Raw genomic sequence first — 13,890 nt, 5'->3', positions numbered from 1 at the left:
AAAAAAAAAAAAAAAAAAAAAAAATCAGTCATTTCCTGTCTACAAGCACTCCAGCAATGGTCCTGCACCACTGACGTCATCATGGGCCGGCTATCTTTTTTGGTTCAGACAGCCTCCCCCGATAGAAAAAAAAGGTATGGAAAAAACTGCGCTAAGCACAAATACAAAAATCGCACTAATAAAATGATTAAACCATAAACACATTTATTTGCATAAAAAAAATATATTGCACTTACAGCATCCGTATTCAAAGATGGCCTCGAGTCTGGTGTGCCGGCCGGTGCACATCCAGACAAACCCGTCCTTCCGGGACACGAATGAGAAAACACGAGGTGACGTCAGTGCGTCGCTCCTCCCTACGCGTTTCGTCAGAGATGACGTCGTTCCATGGGCACTGGCCAGCACACCAGACCTGAGGCTTTCTTTGAATACGGATGCTGCAAGTGCAATATATTTTTTATGCTAATAAATGCGTTTATGGTTTTACACTATATGGAGCTTTTAAATCTTTTATAAAAACCATCCTTACGAGGGGTAAAAGGCACCCTGGAGATAGATCCAGGCTGTTACAGGCATTCTGCGAGATTTCCATTGAATTGTCTCATTTTCCTTGCGGTGATAAAACAGTACAACAGGACAAATAGAGAGGATGAATCTCCCTAATGGGGGCATAATAAAAACCTGACGGGAGTTCTAACCCTCTCTCCACTCTATCCAAAACGTTGCCCTTTAGCACAAAATGTAATCAGATTTACATTAAGCAGACGGCGTTCACATGCCGGCTCTTCATAGTAATTGCCTTTAAAAGCCGATGTTGTAGGACAATTATGAAATAAACTGTCAGCGAGCTTTGAAGAACGAGTCTCGCTTTTACAAAGAGAAGGCGTTGTCCTACGAATGCCCGAGTCCGGCGCTAAAGGAAAAGATCGCACGTTGTCAGTCGGCGCAGCTGCTCCCGTCGCACAGAAGGTGAAAACAAACAATCTAATCTCATTACAGCTCCTCCCGTTTACTTAAAAATTAAAGGGACGGGAAGGAGGAGGAGAGACGGTTTTGTGGGACTAAATCCATATTAATTACTGTCACTGAAAACCCACAATGAATTGGAAGAATAAGAGAGAATGGGATACAGATGGGCGACGGGTATACGGTGCAAAAAAGGAGCATGCGTGTGTGTATATTCCTCTCTCTAGCCTCATACACACGATTGGATTTCCATCGGATAAATCTGTGGATTTTTGTCTGAAGGGGCGCTGGCCGTAAACTTGTTCTGCATACAGACGGCAAAACTTTTTCAGCCAACATTCACAAAAAAAATTTATATATATATATATACACACACACACACACACATACATACACACACATACATACATACACACACACACACACACACACAGTAATACCTTGGTTTGAGAGTAACTTGGTTTAAGAGCGTTTTGCAAGACAAGAAATATGTTTTAATACATTTTGCCTTGATATACAAGCGATGTCTTGATAACAAATAAGTATAAAAAAAAAAAAGGAGCAGCCTCTAAGTCATGGGTGCTCAACCTGTGGCCCTCCAGCTGTTGCCGAACTATAATTCCCATCATGCCTTTGCGAGACATGCTTGTAACTATCAGCTTTGAAGTGCCTCATGGGACTTGTAGTTCGGCAATGGCTAGAGGGCCACAGGTTGAGTACCTATGCTCTAAGTGTAGCAATACGGTTACATTTAATGAAGGTATAACACTTAGCAACTTATTTCTACACTTAGAGGCGCCTCTCCTCTCTTTTATACTCTGTAAAAAAAAAAAAAATGCTTTGATACACAAGTGCTTTGGATTGCAAGCATGTTTCTGGAACGAATTATGCTCGCAAACCAAGGTATATATACACACACACACATATATATATACATATACACACACACACACACACACATATATATATACATATACACACACACACACACACACACACACACACACACACACACACACACACACACACACACACACACACATATATATATATATATATATATATATATATATATACACACACACACTAAGCTTGGAATTCAGAAGCCAGTCTGTCTAATCAAGAAATCAGCACAATTTATTTTTTTTACTTATTTATTTTGATGCATATTTACAGCATCGTGGTCACTTTATACAATGCTTGTTAGGCTAAGTTTGCATTAAAAAAAAATAATAAAAAAAAAAGGGGGGGGTACACATTCCTGAACAGAGGACGGATATCAGCCCGCCGGTCTGTGTGAGAATGGGGGTGCGTCAGGGACAGCTCACCCTCCGGGATCGGACAGCACTGGGTTAAGCAGACAGGACTGATGAATAGCCCACACGCACCCTGCGTCACTGCTAACAAAAGACCCCATTTAACTGTCCCAATAAAAAGGCCAATGTGACACAGACGGACTTCCTTTTTTTGGGGGGGGGGGGGGAGTTTGGCTATTTGCACGCTGGCTGTCAACCACAGCAACAATTAAAGTGGACTTTCTGCAGTATTATGCTGGAGCACTTCTCCTTTTAAACGTTAACAGACCTGATCAGTGCTGTAAATGCAACGATTTCACACGGGTCCTATCAGGATCGCTGAGCCACAGGACGACTGAAGTCAAACCTGACACCCTTTTATTTTTTTAGTGTATGTATGTATGTATGTATGTATGTATGTATGTATGTATGTATGTATGTATGTATGTATGTATGTATGTATGTATGTATGTATGTATGTATGTATGTATATATATATATATGTATATATATATATATATATATATATATATATATATATATATATATATATATATATATATATATATATATATATATATATATATATATATAATTATTATAAGAAAAAGCCCACTGTACAAAAAAAAAAAAAATGGTTAAAAGCTGAATTATAGGCAAAACATTCTTTCCAATTTTTGGATAGAGTAAGGGAGGGATTTTTTATTTTATTTCATTTTTTGCCAACTATGTCCCATTGTGGAAATTTCCCCTCACTTCCTGTCCCATAGCCAAATCAGGAAATCCCTGCAAAATTAGGTCCTTGGGACCCCCAAGATCACCAGAAATAAGTGTCCCCATTGGAAGATCTCCCCTCTTATTCCTTTTTTTGGGGACAAACCAAAATTTGTGATTTTCTTCTTTCTCAGTGAAAATCTCCCTAAATGGGGGCACAGACAGCAATAAAAACCCGACAAGCGTTCTAATCCCTCTCCACTCTACCCAAAAAAAAATTTTTTTTTGCCTTTAGTTATACTTTTTAAAAAAGGGGTTGTAAACCTTCATGAAAAACCACCTTGCACTCTCCGGCCCCCCGAGCCCCCGTTTTACTTACCTGAGCCCCAAACCTCCTGGGCGCGATCCCACGTCGTTCTCCCCATGCCTGATCGGCTCTTCATTAGATAGATCGATAGCAGCACAGCCATCGGCTCCCGCTGCGGACAATCAAATCCAATGACGCGGGGCCGAGTCGTACACTCGCGGCTATTGACGCCGATTGTATGGCAGGGGGGGGGCGCGCCCGCAAGGTAACCCCCCCTCAGGAGACAGCTTCCCAGAGGGGGTTAGCTCTTGCGGGAAGGAGCCGAGAGAGCCGCCGTGGGACCCCAGAAAAGGACGGACGATCGGTGCCACTCTGTGCAAAACGAACTGCACAGTGGAGGCAAGTATGACATTTTTTCTTTTTTTAAATAACAAACAAGTTACATCACATAGATCTACGCCAGCCGCACAGGAACGAATGGGATGTAAACTTGCTATGCAGTAAAAGGCATGCGTTTTTATTGCAGGAAAACATACAGGTGCGAATGGGCCCTCGAGGTGCAATATGCCGGAAGGGACAATATTAGATCCGGTTTCACATCGTTCATAGGGAGCCTTTTGTTTTGCCCTGAGGTAATAAAAGAAAGTAGACGGCGCTCGCTAGAATGTGGCCGTTCAAGTATTTTATATGCAATCAATAAATCGCAAAGAAAGAAAAAAATTCCGTTGCAAAAAAAAAGCCAAAATGTTTTTAATAATTCACGAAATAAATAAAAATAATAATAATTAATAATAATAATAATAATAATAATAATAATAATAATAAATAATAAAACATCTGCCAGAAAATTAATAAAAAAAATAAAAACTCAATAAAGACAAACCCCCTCAGATAACAGGCTTCATACACATACACATCGTTCAGGCGAATGATCAAAGAAAACAGAAAAAAAAAAAAAAAAAACACGGAACGGATTCCCTCGTCCAAGGTGGATGGGGGGGAATCCTCCCCGCTGTGTCACTGCATTCTGTCAGTAGGACTCCTCCGACCTACAGAATACGCTGATCTGCGCTGCAGCCGACTGGCTTCAGAGATAAATGAAGCCCAAATTTTCGAAACAAGCTCATTAGAAAACAGTCGGACATCAGATCGAATCAGAATTTTCCACCCATCTACGGCCAGCTTAAGGCATCATTCACACCGTCACTAGGCTGCATTCACGCGTTTTCCGGGCGTTTAATCGCGTTTTTGAGCTTTAGGGGGTTTTTTTTTTTTTTAATTGGCCAATAGAGAAAAAGATCCCCCGTTTCATCATGTGTTATGTTTTTCAGCTTTTTTCATTTACTTTTATTAGGAATACATTTTTTACTTTAACTTTTTGTAAGGGGTTAATTTATTTACTTAATATTTATTGCTATGTTAGGGATTAAGGTTAAGGATTAGGGGTTGATATTAGAATGAAAGGTTGTGGTTATGTTTTTTCATTTATTATTTATTATCGAATTACATTTAATTATTGCATTTTAGCAAAAAAACTAAACAAAAATGCACTAAAAAAACACTCAAATCAAGCATTTCCATGGAACAAAAAATGCTTAATATATATATATATATATATATATATATATATATTAAGCATTTTTTGTTCCATGGAAATGCTTGATTTGAGTGTTTTAGTGCATTTTTGTCGCATTTCTTTTTTTTTTGTTTAGTTTTTATATATACACACACACACACACACACGCACATATATATATATACAATATATATATATATATATATATATATATATATATATATATATATATATATATATATATATATATATATATATTACACACAAACACGCACCAATTCGCTGGACTTGAGCTACATAAAAAAAAAAAAAAAAAAAGCTCCAGAACATTCACAAAGCACCAGGGCTGAACTCCTATACACCACATGACTGCTCTGGGGGGGTCCTGAAATATTCATCACCAAGCACCAGGGCCGAGAACTCCTTCTCTACCCCATGTGACTGCTCTAGAGGGCCTGAGTGACCAGTCACCAAGCACCAGGGCTGAGTGATCCTTCTATACCCCCATGTGACCGCTGATGGGGGCCTGAGTGACCAGTCACCAAGGCTGAGAACTCCTATACCCATGGGTGTCCGCTCCATAGCGCAAGGGGGGGGGGGGGGAAATTGACCCCCCCCTGGAAAAATCGAGAAGCTGTTGAAGAGTGAAGACACACCTCCACGACTGAAGCAGTGACAGCGCCGCAATGACAGGCAGGTTAGAACAGGCAGAGAGAGAGGCAAGCTGCTGGTCATGGCATTGCAAGGGGAGGCGGGGGGTGGTCTGGTGCGGGGTGATACCACTGCACCTGACCAACCATTCCATTCTCTCGCGGCCACGGGCTGTCTGAGCGGTCCCGGGCCGGATGTCACACGGGCACAGCGAGCAGAGTGAAGCCGCCTCCCCCTCCAGTGTTTATGTGTACACAGGGGGAGGGAACCTGCTGTGCCTGTGCCACGCTGATGGCTAATCTGAGGTACTGAATGGGATGGGGGGGTCCATCTGTGCTGAAGGGGGGGATTTGTGTTGAATGGGGGTCCATCTGTGCTGGAGAGGGGGTCTGTACTGAAGGGGGGGGGGGGACTTCTGTGCTGAAGGGGGTCCATCTGTGCGGAATGGGAGGGGGTATGTGCAGAATGGGGAGGGTCTGTGCTGAAATGAGGGGTCTGTGCGGAAGGGGGGGCCCATCTGTGCTAAAGGGGGGTCTGTACTTAAAGGTTGTCCATCTGTGAAGGGGGGTGGGGGTCCATCTGTGCTGAATGGAGGGGTCTGTGTGGAAGGGTGGTCCATCTGTGCTGAAGGGGGGGATTTGTGTTGAATGGGGGTCCATCTGTGCTGAAGAGGGGGTCTGTACGGAAGGGGGGGGTACTTCTGTGCTGAACGGGGTCCATCTGTGCTGAATAGAGGAGTCTGTGCAGAATGGGGGGGGGGGTCTGTGTTGAAGGAGAAGGGTCCATCTGTGCTGAATGGAGGGGCTGTGCGGAATGGAGGGGTCTGTGCTGAAGAAGGGGGTCCATCTGTGCTGAAGGGGGGGTCTTCTAGGCTATAGAAGCTAAAAAAAAGCGGTGCTTTACCATTGTTTTAGCTGTGCTATTTCGGCCTATACTCAATGTGACTGCTCAGACACCAAGCACTGGAGTTGTAGAATCCATTAGCAAAGTTCACTTCCATAGGAGAGCCCCAGAGGGCACTCCTTGTTATCGCATCAAGTCCCTGGCATACACAGAGCCCTCCACCGCTCTCAGCCAGGGGATGTCGCTCCGCCATCTGCTTTCACCTATCCGGCACAGACGGATCCTCCTCACCCAGAAGAGCGTGAAATGAAACATGGAAAGAAAACGAGACACAAACCGATTTCTCCTCACACCCGAGCCGGCTCCCCAGTCCTCACCCCCAGTGTGGCAAGTCACTTTGTGCCGAGTCTGCAAAGCTGCGGCTTTCCCTCCCGACAGACAAGAAGCGTGAAAGTGACAGACGCCAAGGAATCGCATTGTCATCGGCAGCCGTTTGGCATCTTCCTAGACGGCAATAATATTAAATTAAAAAGGAAAGGACGCGCCCGCCTGTGACAATACGACCGGCACTTTATCCAAAGCGGCGACATTCTGTTGGATCAGCAAGTGACGCGCACATCAAAGTCGTGGTGAATCCGACGCACTGGCAAAAGACAAGCGTTGATTTTATACTCATTTATAATTTAATGCCTGAATCTGTAAATTGTGGCAAAGTAGAACCATCCTTCTGCATAGAATAAGGCCCCTAACACGGTGACGGATTCGTCAGCGGCGCCCTGCCAGCTCAGCGGGAGATCTCTCTGTTGATATCCGCTGAGCCGGCGGATGAAAGGTCCCTCTCTGCTCACTGAGCGGGGAGGGGCTTGTTGATCCACTGCTCACGTATTTTAGCGGATCGGATGTCAGCGGACACGTCACCGCTGCTCCATGAACTTACATGGAGCGCCAGTTAAGGTCCGCCTGTCAGGTTTTTTTTTGGGGGCGGACCTCAACGGTCAGCCCGCGTGAAAATGGCCTTAGGGAGGCCATACATGGGTCGAAATCTCAACAACCTTTCTTTCGAAAATCAGTCATTTTGTGATCCGATGGTGCCACCGTTGGATTTAGAAATGTAACCACTTACAGACCGGACCATTTTTTGCGATACGGTATTGCGCCGCTTTAACTGACAATTGCGCGGTCATGCCACGCTGTACTCAAACAAAATTGACGTCCTTCTTTCCCCACAAATAGTTTTCTTTTGGTGGCATTTGATCAACTTTTTGAGCTATAAACTACTAGCCAGGGGCGGACTGACAACTCATGGGGCCCCCCCGGGCAATAGAAGATTATGGGGCCCCTGGGCTTACAGATGGCCGTCACGCCAGGAGGCAGTGCAGAGGCGGGGCAGCTAAAATCTCGGGATTTTCACATCAAAAGCATGTCGGTTTCGGACATATCAGGGACAGATCTAAAAAAAAAAAACAAAAAAAAAACAGATTTTTACTTACTGTCCCTGGTTTTACTGAGCCTGGCAACCCGGATGGGGCCCCCTAGTGGCATGGGGCCCTCAGGCAGTGCCCGAGTACCTCAATGGTCAGTCCGCCCCTGCTACTAGCTCATTACTAGCTCATTATGCCTTTGTCTTGCAGGTTATTTATTTTAAAGCCCCACTCCGAGATCATTTTATCCCTCCCCCCAGCTGATCACTGGAAAGAACAAACAAAATTCCCTTTCTAAATATTTTAGCTTACCATAACCCGTCAGTCACATGATGCTGCAACAAAATACACAAGGTAGTGTGGCGCATAGCTGTGGTATACAATGTGAAAACCGGTCCATAGAAGTCCTCGGAGTTGTATAGATCTAGTGTGAGGTGACAGTCTCGTCTTGCAGGGGGAGCCGAAGCAGAACTCCAAAAACATGTATAGAGAGGAAACAGAGGACGGGCGCCACTTGCGTAAAACTGTTTAATTGTAATAAACAATTGTATTAAACACTCACATGGACGTATCTTTATGAAGGAATAGTCGTCTCCACCGACATCCTTACCTCAGCGGACACGACTATGCCGTCAGAGATACGTCCATGTGAGCGTTTAATACAATTGTTTATTAAATGTAAACAGTTTTACGCAAGTGGCGCCCGTCCTCCGTTTCCTCTCTTTAAATGATGCTGCAACAGCGGGTCTTCTCTTTCGTTTACTCCTATGCCATGTGTCGTGCCCACAGTGCCTACATAACGTGGACACTGGCCATCGATTATCCAGCGGCGGGATCCAGAAGAGGACGCCGTCAAAGAGGGGGGGCATCCCAGTGCTGGATCAGCCCCCCCGCCCCATCCAACAAAAACTGGCCGTGGCAAGAGCCATAGAGGGTTATGTGGGTAAATATATCTGCCTTCACAAGGTGAGGAGGAAAAATGCATAGCACAGGCATATGCAATTAGCGGACCTCCAGCTGTTGCAGAACTACAAGTCCCATGAGGCATAGCAAGACTGACAGCCACAAGCATGGCACCCAGAGGTAGAGGCATGATGGGACTTGTAGTTTTGCAACAGCTGGAGGTCCGCTAATTGCACATACCTGGCATAGCAGGAAGGGTTAGAGGGGGATGGGTGGGAGGGAGTGCGGCTTTAAAGGGGTTGTAAAAGGTGCATTGTTGGTTCACTTACCTTTTCCTTCTATTTTCCTTCTAAATGTTTTTTTTCCCCTTTTTCTGAATTTCTTACTTCCTGTTGCTCCTCAGTAAGCTTCCCCCATCATCCGAGCCATTCTGGCTGGGGGTTAGTCAGCGTGCTCGCCCCTCCCTTGGGTCTACATCCCTGCAGGGAGACGCTGTGAACGTGCTTGCCCCTCTCTTTGGGACTACATCCCTGCGGGGAGACTCTGTGAACGTGCTCGCCCCTCCCTTGGGACTACATCCCTGCGGGGAGACGCTGTGAACGTGCTCGCCCCTCCCTTGGGACTACATCCCTGCGGGGAGATGCTGTGAACGTGCTCTCCCCTCCCTTGGGACTACATCCCTGCGGGGAGACGCTGTGAACGTGCTCGCCCCTCCCTTGGGACTACATCCCTGCGGGGAGACGCTGTGAACGTGCTTGCCCCTCCCTTGGGACTACATCCCTGCGGGGAGACGCTGTGAACGTGCTCGCCCCTCCCTTGGGACTACATCCCTGCGGGGAGACTCTGTGAACGTGCTCGCCCCTCCCTTGGGACTACATCCCTGCGGGGAGATGCTGTGAACGTGCTCGCCCCTCCCTTGGGACTACATCCCTGCGGGGAGACGCTGTGAACGTGCTTGCCCCTCCCTTGGGACTACATCCCTGCAGGGAGACGCTGTGAACGTGCTTGCCCCTCCCTTGGGACTACATCCCTGCGGGGATATGCGGTATTCACTGCGTCTCCTCGCAGGGATGTAGTCCCAAGGGAGAGGCGAGCACGCTGACTAACCCCCAGCCAGAACGGCTCGGATGATGGGGCAAGCTTACCGAGGAGGAACAGGAAGTGAGAAATTCAGACAAAAAAGGGGGGAAAAAAAACATTTAGAAGGGAAATCGAAGGAAAAAGTAAGTGAACCAACAATGCACGAGATTAAAGGAACCTATTTAGAAAATAAAAAAAAAAAAACCTTTACAACCCCTTTAAAGCCTACATGCGATTTTAGCGGTTTAGCTTGGATCAAGTTTAATATTGAAGAGTCTGTACAGATACAGCAAGCTTGTAGTCCTTTGCATGTAAAGCCGATTGCCTTTTACCCAATCTGGCCCTTTAAAATGCAAACCTGGCGGCGGTTAAAGCGCCAGTCAAGTCACGACAACAGACGCGGCTCCAGGTGCTAAAAAAAACGGCCATAAAAACGAGGAATCTGTCACCTCCTCACCCGTCTGCACCAAAAACCGTCACGGCTTTGTGACCAAATTCCACGACAAGCCAGGACAAGAAGTCAATTAATTAGCGGTAATTAAACGTTGCTGTCCTGAAGGGCTTACCATCTAATCATGACAAATACAAAAAAAAAGGGCCTGGGGGGCACTTGGGAACGAAGATTTTTTTTTTCTCCAGGGAAGCAATCCGAGGAACGTGTGAACCGAGCCGGAGAGATTCTCAGGTCATTCCGTACGCTCCGTGCCCACTGAGCAGATTTCTGCTGAAACGTTCCATTGTCCGCCGGCCCAGACTGACATTTTATTTTCTGCTTCGGACGGAGAACTGCGTCGGAATCCCACTTTTCCCATGAGGGACCCGAGAACTGCGAAATTATGTCAAAAATGTTTCCAGTGGGCTCACCCCCCCCCGTCTCCAGCGAAATTATTCTCAGAAAGCCGGCCAACTCATTATCAAGTTCACTTCCCAAAGTTTTATGAGCTGCAGGAAAAATATGGAAAGTTTTTCCCTCATTAAGGTAACAGGCCATAAGTTATTACATAATGCGAAGAGTTTAGAGGACCCCGAGCTCAAGTCACCAAGAGTCCTATACCCCATGGGTATTTGTGTTTAAAGCGGTGGTTCACCCTCATTACCAACATTTTAGCATAAAATTAGGCATAGTAGAGCGAGCTACAGTATGCCTGTATTTATTTTTTTATCCCCGTACTCACTGTGCAATCGTATAGATAAGATTCCGACTCCCCGCGGGGAATGGGCGTTCCTATCCAGAGGGAGGATGATTGACAGCCGGCTATGGCACGTCACACTCCCCGAAGATAGCCGGAGTAGGTCTCGGCTCTTCACGGCGCTATACGGCGCCTGCGCACAGACTATGCGCGGGCGCCGTGAAGAGTCCTATTTCGGCTATTTCCGGAGAAGCGTGACGTGCCATAGCCGGCCTTCAATCATCTTCCCTCTGGATAGGAACGCCCATTCCCCGCGGGGAGTCGGAATCTTCAATACAGGATTGCACAGTGAGTACGGGGCTAAAAAAATAAATACAGGCATACTGTTGCTCTCGCTACTATGCTTAATTTTATGCTAGAAGAAAACATTTTATTTATTTTTATTATAGGGTGAACCCCCGCTTTAAGTGGATGACTGAGGGCTCCCTCAAACTCAACGGATCCAAAACAGAACTTCTTCTCCTCCACGCAAACCGAAAGACTAAAGCTAGGACCTCATGGACACCACCCACCATCCTTGGACAGATCATCACCCCAAGTACCAAAGGTCAAAAGCCTCAGAGAAAGGGAGTCACCGCTCCAGGTGGGTATACTAAGCAATTAAAAACCTCTCGGGAAACCAAGGGTGCCAGCAATGCACAAGGCAATAAGTGGAAACTTCGGAAAGATGGACCGCCGCACTCCAAAAAAACTCTCGAGTTGTCTTTATTGTAAAATCAATGATAAAATGCACTACAAAAGGCAGAAAAAAAAATGGAGTGTGAAACGCGTAGACTGTATTCACCATTTTTTTTCTGCTTTTTGTAGTGCATTTTATCATTGATTTTACAATAAAGACAACTGAAGAGTTTTTTTGGAGTGCGGCGGTCCATCTTTCCGAAGTTTCCACTCAAAAGCCTCAGTCACCTTTGACTCAGAGATGTCCATGGATGCACAAATAGGATCCTGGTATTAAATGCCATAAGACTATTCCCCATTTTGTAGGCGCTATAACTTTTGCGCAAACCAATCAATATACGCTTATTGCGTTTTTTTTAACCAAAAATATGTAGAAGAAAACATATTGGCCTTAACTGAAGGAATGTTTTTTATATATGGTGTTTAGCTCTCGTGGTAGATGCGTTTTCGTGTAGTGAGTCGATACCTAACAGGCATGTATCGTTAAGGGCCTGGTAGCCCACATTTATTAAAATGAGAAAAACAAAAGTCCACTCAGGAATCCCAAGCAGGGGGTTTAAACGAGGTTCAGAAATAACTGAAAATACCAGCCCACCTGGCTACTCTTCGACGGCAGGGCACCAGAGACGCACACGGGGCAGAGCACCAGAGACGCACACGGAGCAGAGCACCAGAGACGCACACGGAGCAGAGCACCAGAGACGCACACGGAGCAGAGCACCAGAGACGCACACGGAGCAGAGCACCAGAGACGCACACGGAGCAGAGCACCAGAGACGCACACGGAGCAGAGCACCAGAGACGCACACGGAGCAGAGCACCAGAGACGCACATGGAGCAACAGATACACACAGCGAGAACAAGAATGAAGTGTCTGTGTGATGAGCGTTACAGAAGAACCTCAGAGAAGCCCAGACATACAGAATGCAAATGTGTCTTCCTGACAGAATAACTCCCTCTGTGAGCACATCCCCCGTCCTGGGACACCGCAGAGCTGAGCACACTGTAATGTAGAAGTATCAGGGCCATTAGTACAAGTACTCATAAAGAATATTATAATATACACTACATCACCAAAAGTATTGGGACGCCTGCCTTTACACGCACATGAACTTTAATGGCATCCCCAGGTTTAGTCCGTAGGGTTCAATATTGGGTTGGCCGCCTTTGCAGCTATAAACACCTTCAACTCTTCTGGGAAGGCCGTCCACAAGGTTTAGGAGTGTGTCTATGGAAATGTTTGTCCATTCTTCCAGAAGAGCATTTGTGAGGTCAGGCACTGATGTTGGATGAGAAAGCCTGGCTCGCAGTCTCCACTCAATTCATCCCAAAGGTGTTCTATCGGTTTGAGGTCAACTTCCTACACCCCAAACTCGCTCATCCATGTCTTTATGGACCTTGCTTTGTGCTCTGGTGCGCAGTCATTTTGGAACAGGAAGGGGCCTTCCCCAAACTCTTCCCACAAAGTTGGGAGCCTGAAACTGTCCAAAACGTCTCGGTATGCCGACATCTTCAGGAGTTATCTTCACAGGAGTGAGATCTCCAACGCTGAGATCACAGCTACTATGTGAGGGGAGAGGAAAGCTCGTGTGAGGGGGGAGAGGAAAGCTCGTGTGAGGGGGGAGAGGAAAGCTCGTGTGAGGGGGGAGAGGAAAGCTCGTGTGAGGGGGGAGAGGAAAGCTCGTGTGAGGGGGGAGAGGAAAGCTCGTGTGAGGGGGGAGAGGAAAGCTCGTGTGAGGGGGGAGAGGAAAGCTCGTGTGAGGGGGGAGAGGAAAGCTCGTGTGAGGGGGGAGAGGAAAGCTCGTGTGAGGGGGGAGAGGAAAGCTCGTGTGAGGGGGGAGAGGAAAGCTCGTGGGAGGGGGGGAGAGGAAAGCTCGTGGGAGGGGGGAGAGGAAAGCTCGTGTGAGGGGGGAGAGGAAAGCTCGTGTGAGGGGGGAGAGGAAAGCTCGTGTGAGGGGGGAGAGGAAAGCTCGTGTGAGGGGGGAGAGGAAAGCTCGTGTGAGGGGGGGGAGAGGAAAGCTCGTGTGAGGGGGGGAGAGGAAAGCTCGTGTGAGGGGGGGGAGAGGAAAGCTCGTGTGAGGGGGGGGGGAGAGGAAAGCTCGTGTGAGGGGGGGGGGGAGGAAAGCTCGTGTGAGGGGGGGGAGAGGAAAGCTCGTGTGAGGGGGGAGAGGAAAGCTCGTGTGAGGGGGGAGAGGAAAGCTCGTGTGAGGGGGGAGAGGAAAGCTCGTGTGAGGGGGGAGAGGAAAGCTCATGTGAGGGGATCTGA

At 46.8% G+C, this 13,890-nt stretch overlaps 1 protein-coding gene across 1 annotated transcript in view; it reads right to left on the bottom strand.

Annotated features, from left to right (window-relative positions):
* LOC120917916 (puratrophin-1-like) overlaps positions 1–13,890 on the bottom strand; it is a 113,736-nt gene that overhangs the window by 79,670 nt on the left and 20,176 nt on the right. The gene's annotated exons all lie outside the window — the stretch shown is intronic.

Source organism: Rana temporaria, chromosome 11 (genome assembly GCF_905171775.1).
Source record: "Rana temporaria chromosome 11, aRanTem1.1, whole genome shotgun sequence".
Classification (NCBI taxonomy): Eukaryota; Metazoa; Chordata; class Amphibia; order Anura; family Ranidae; genus Rana; species Rana temporaria.
Note: the sequence above shows the minus strand (reverse complement) of the source record. Positions and strands in the feature narration are given on the sequence as shown.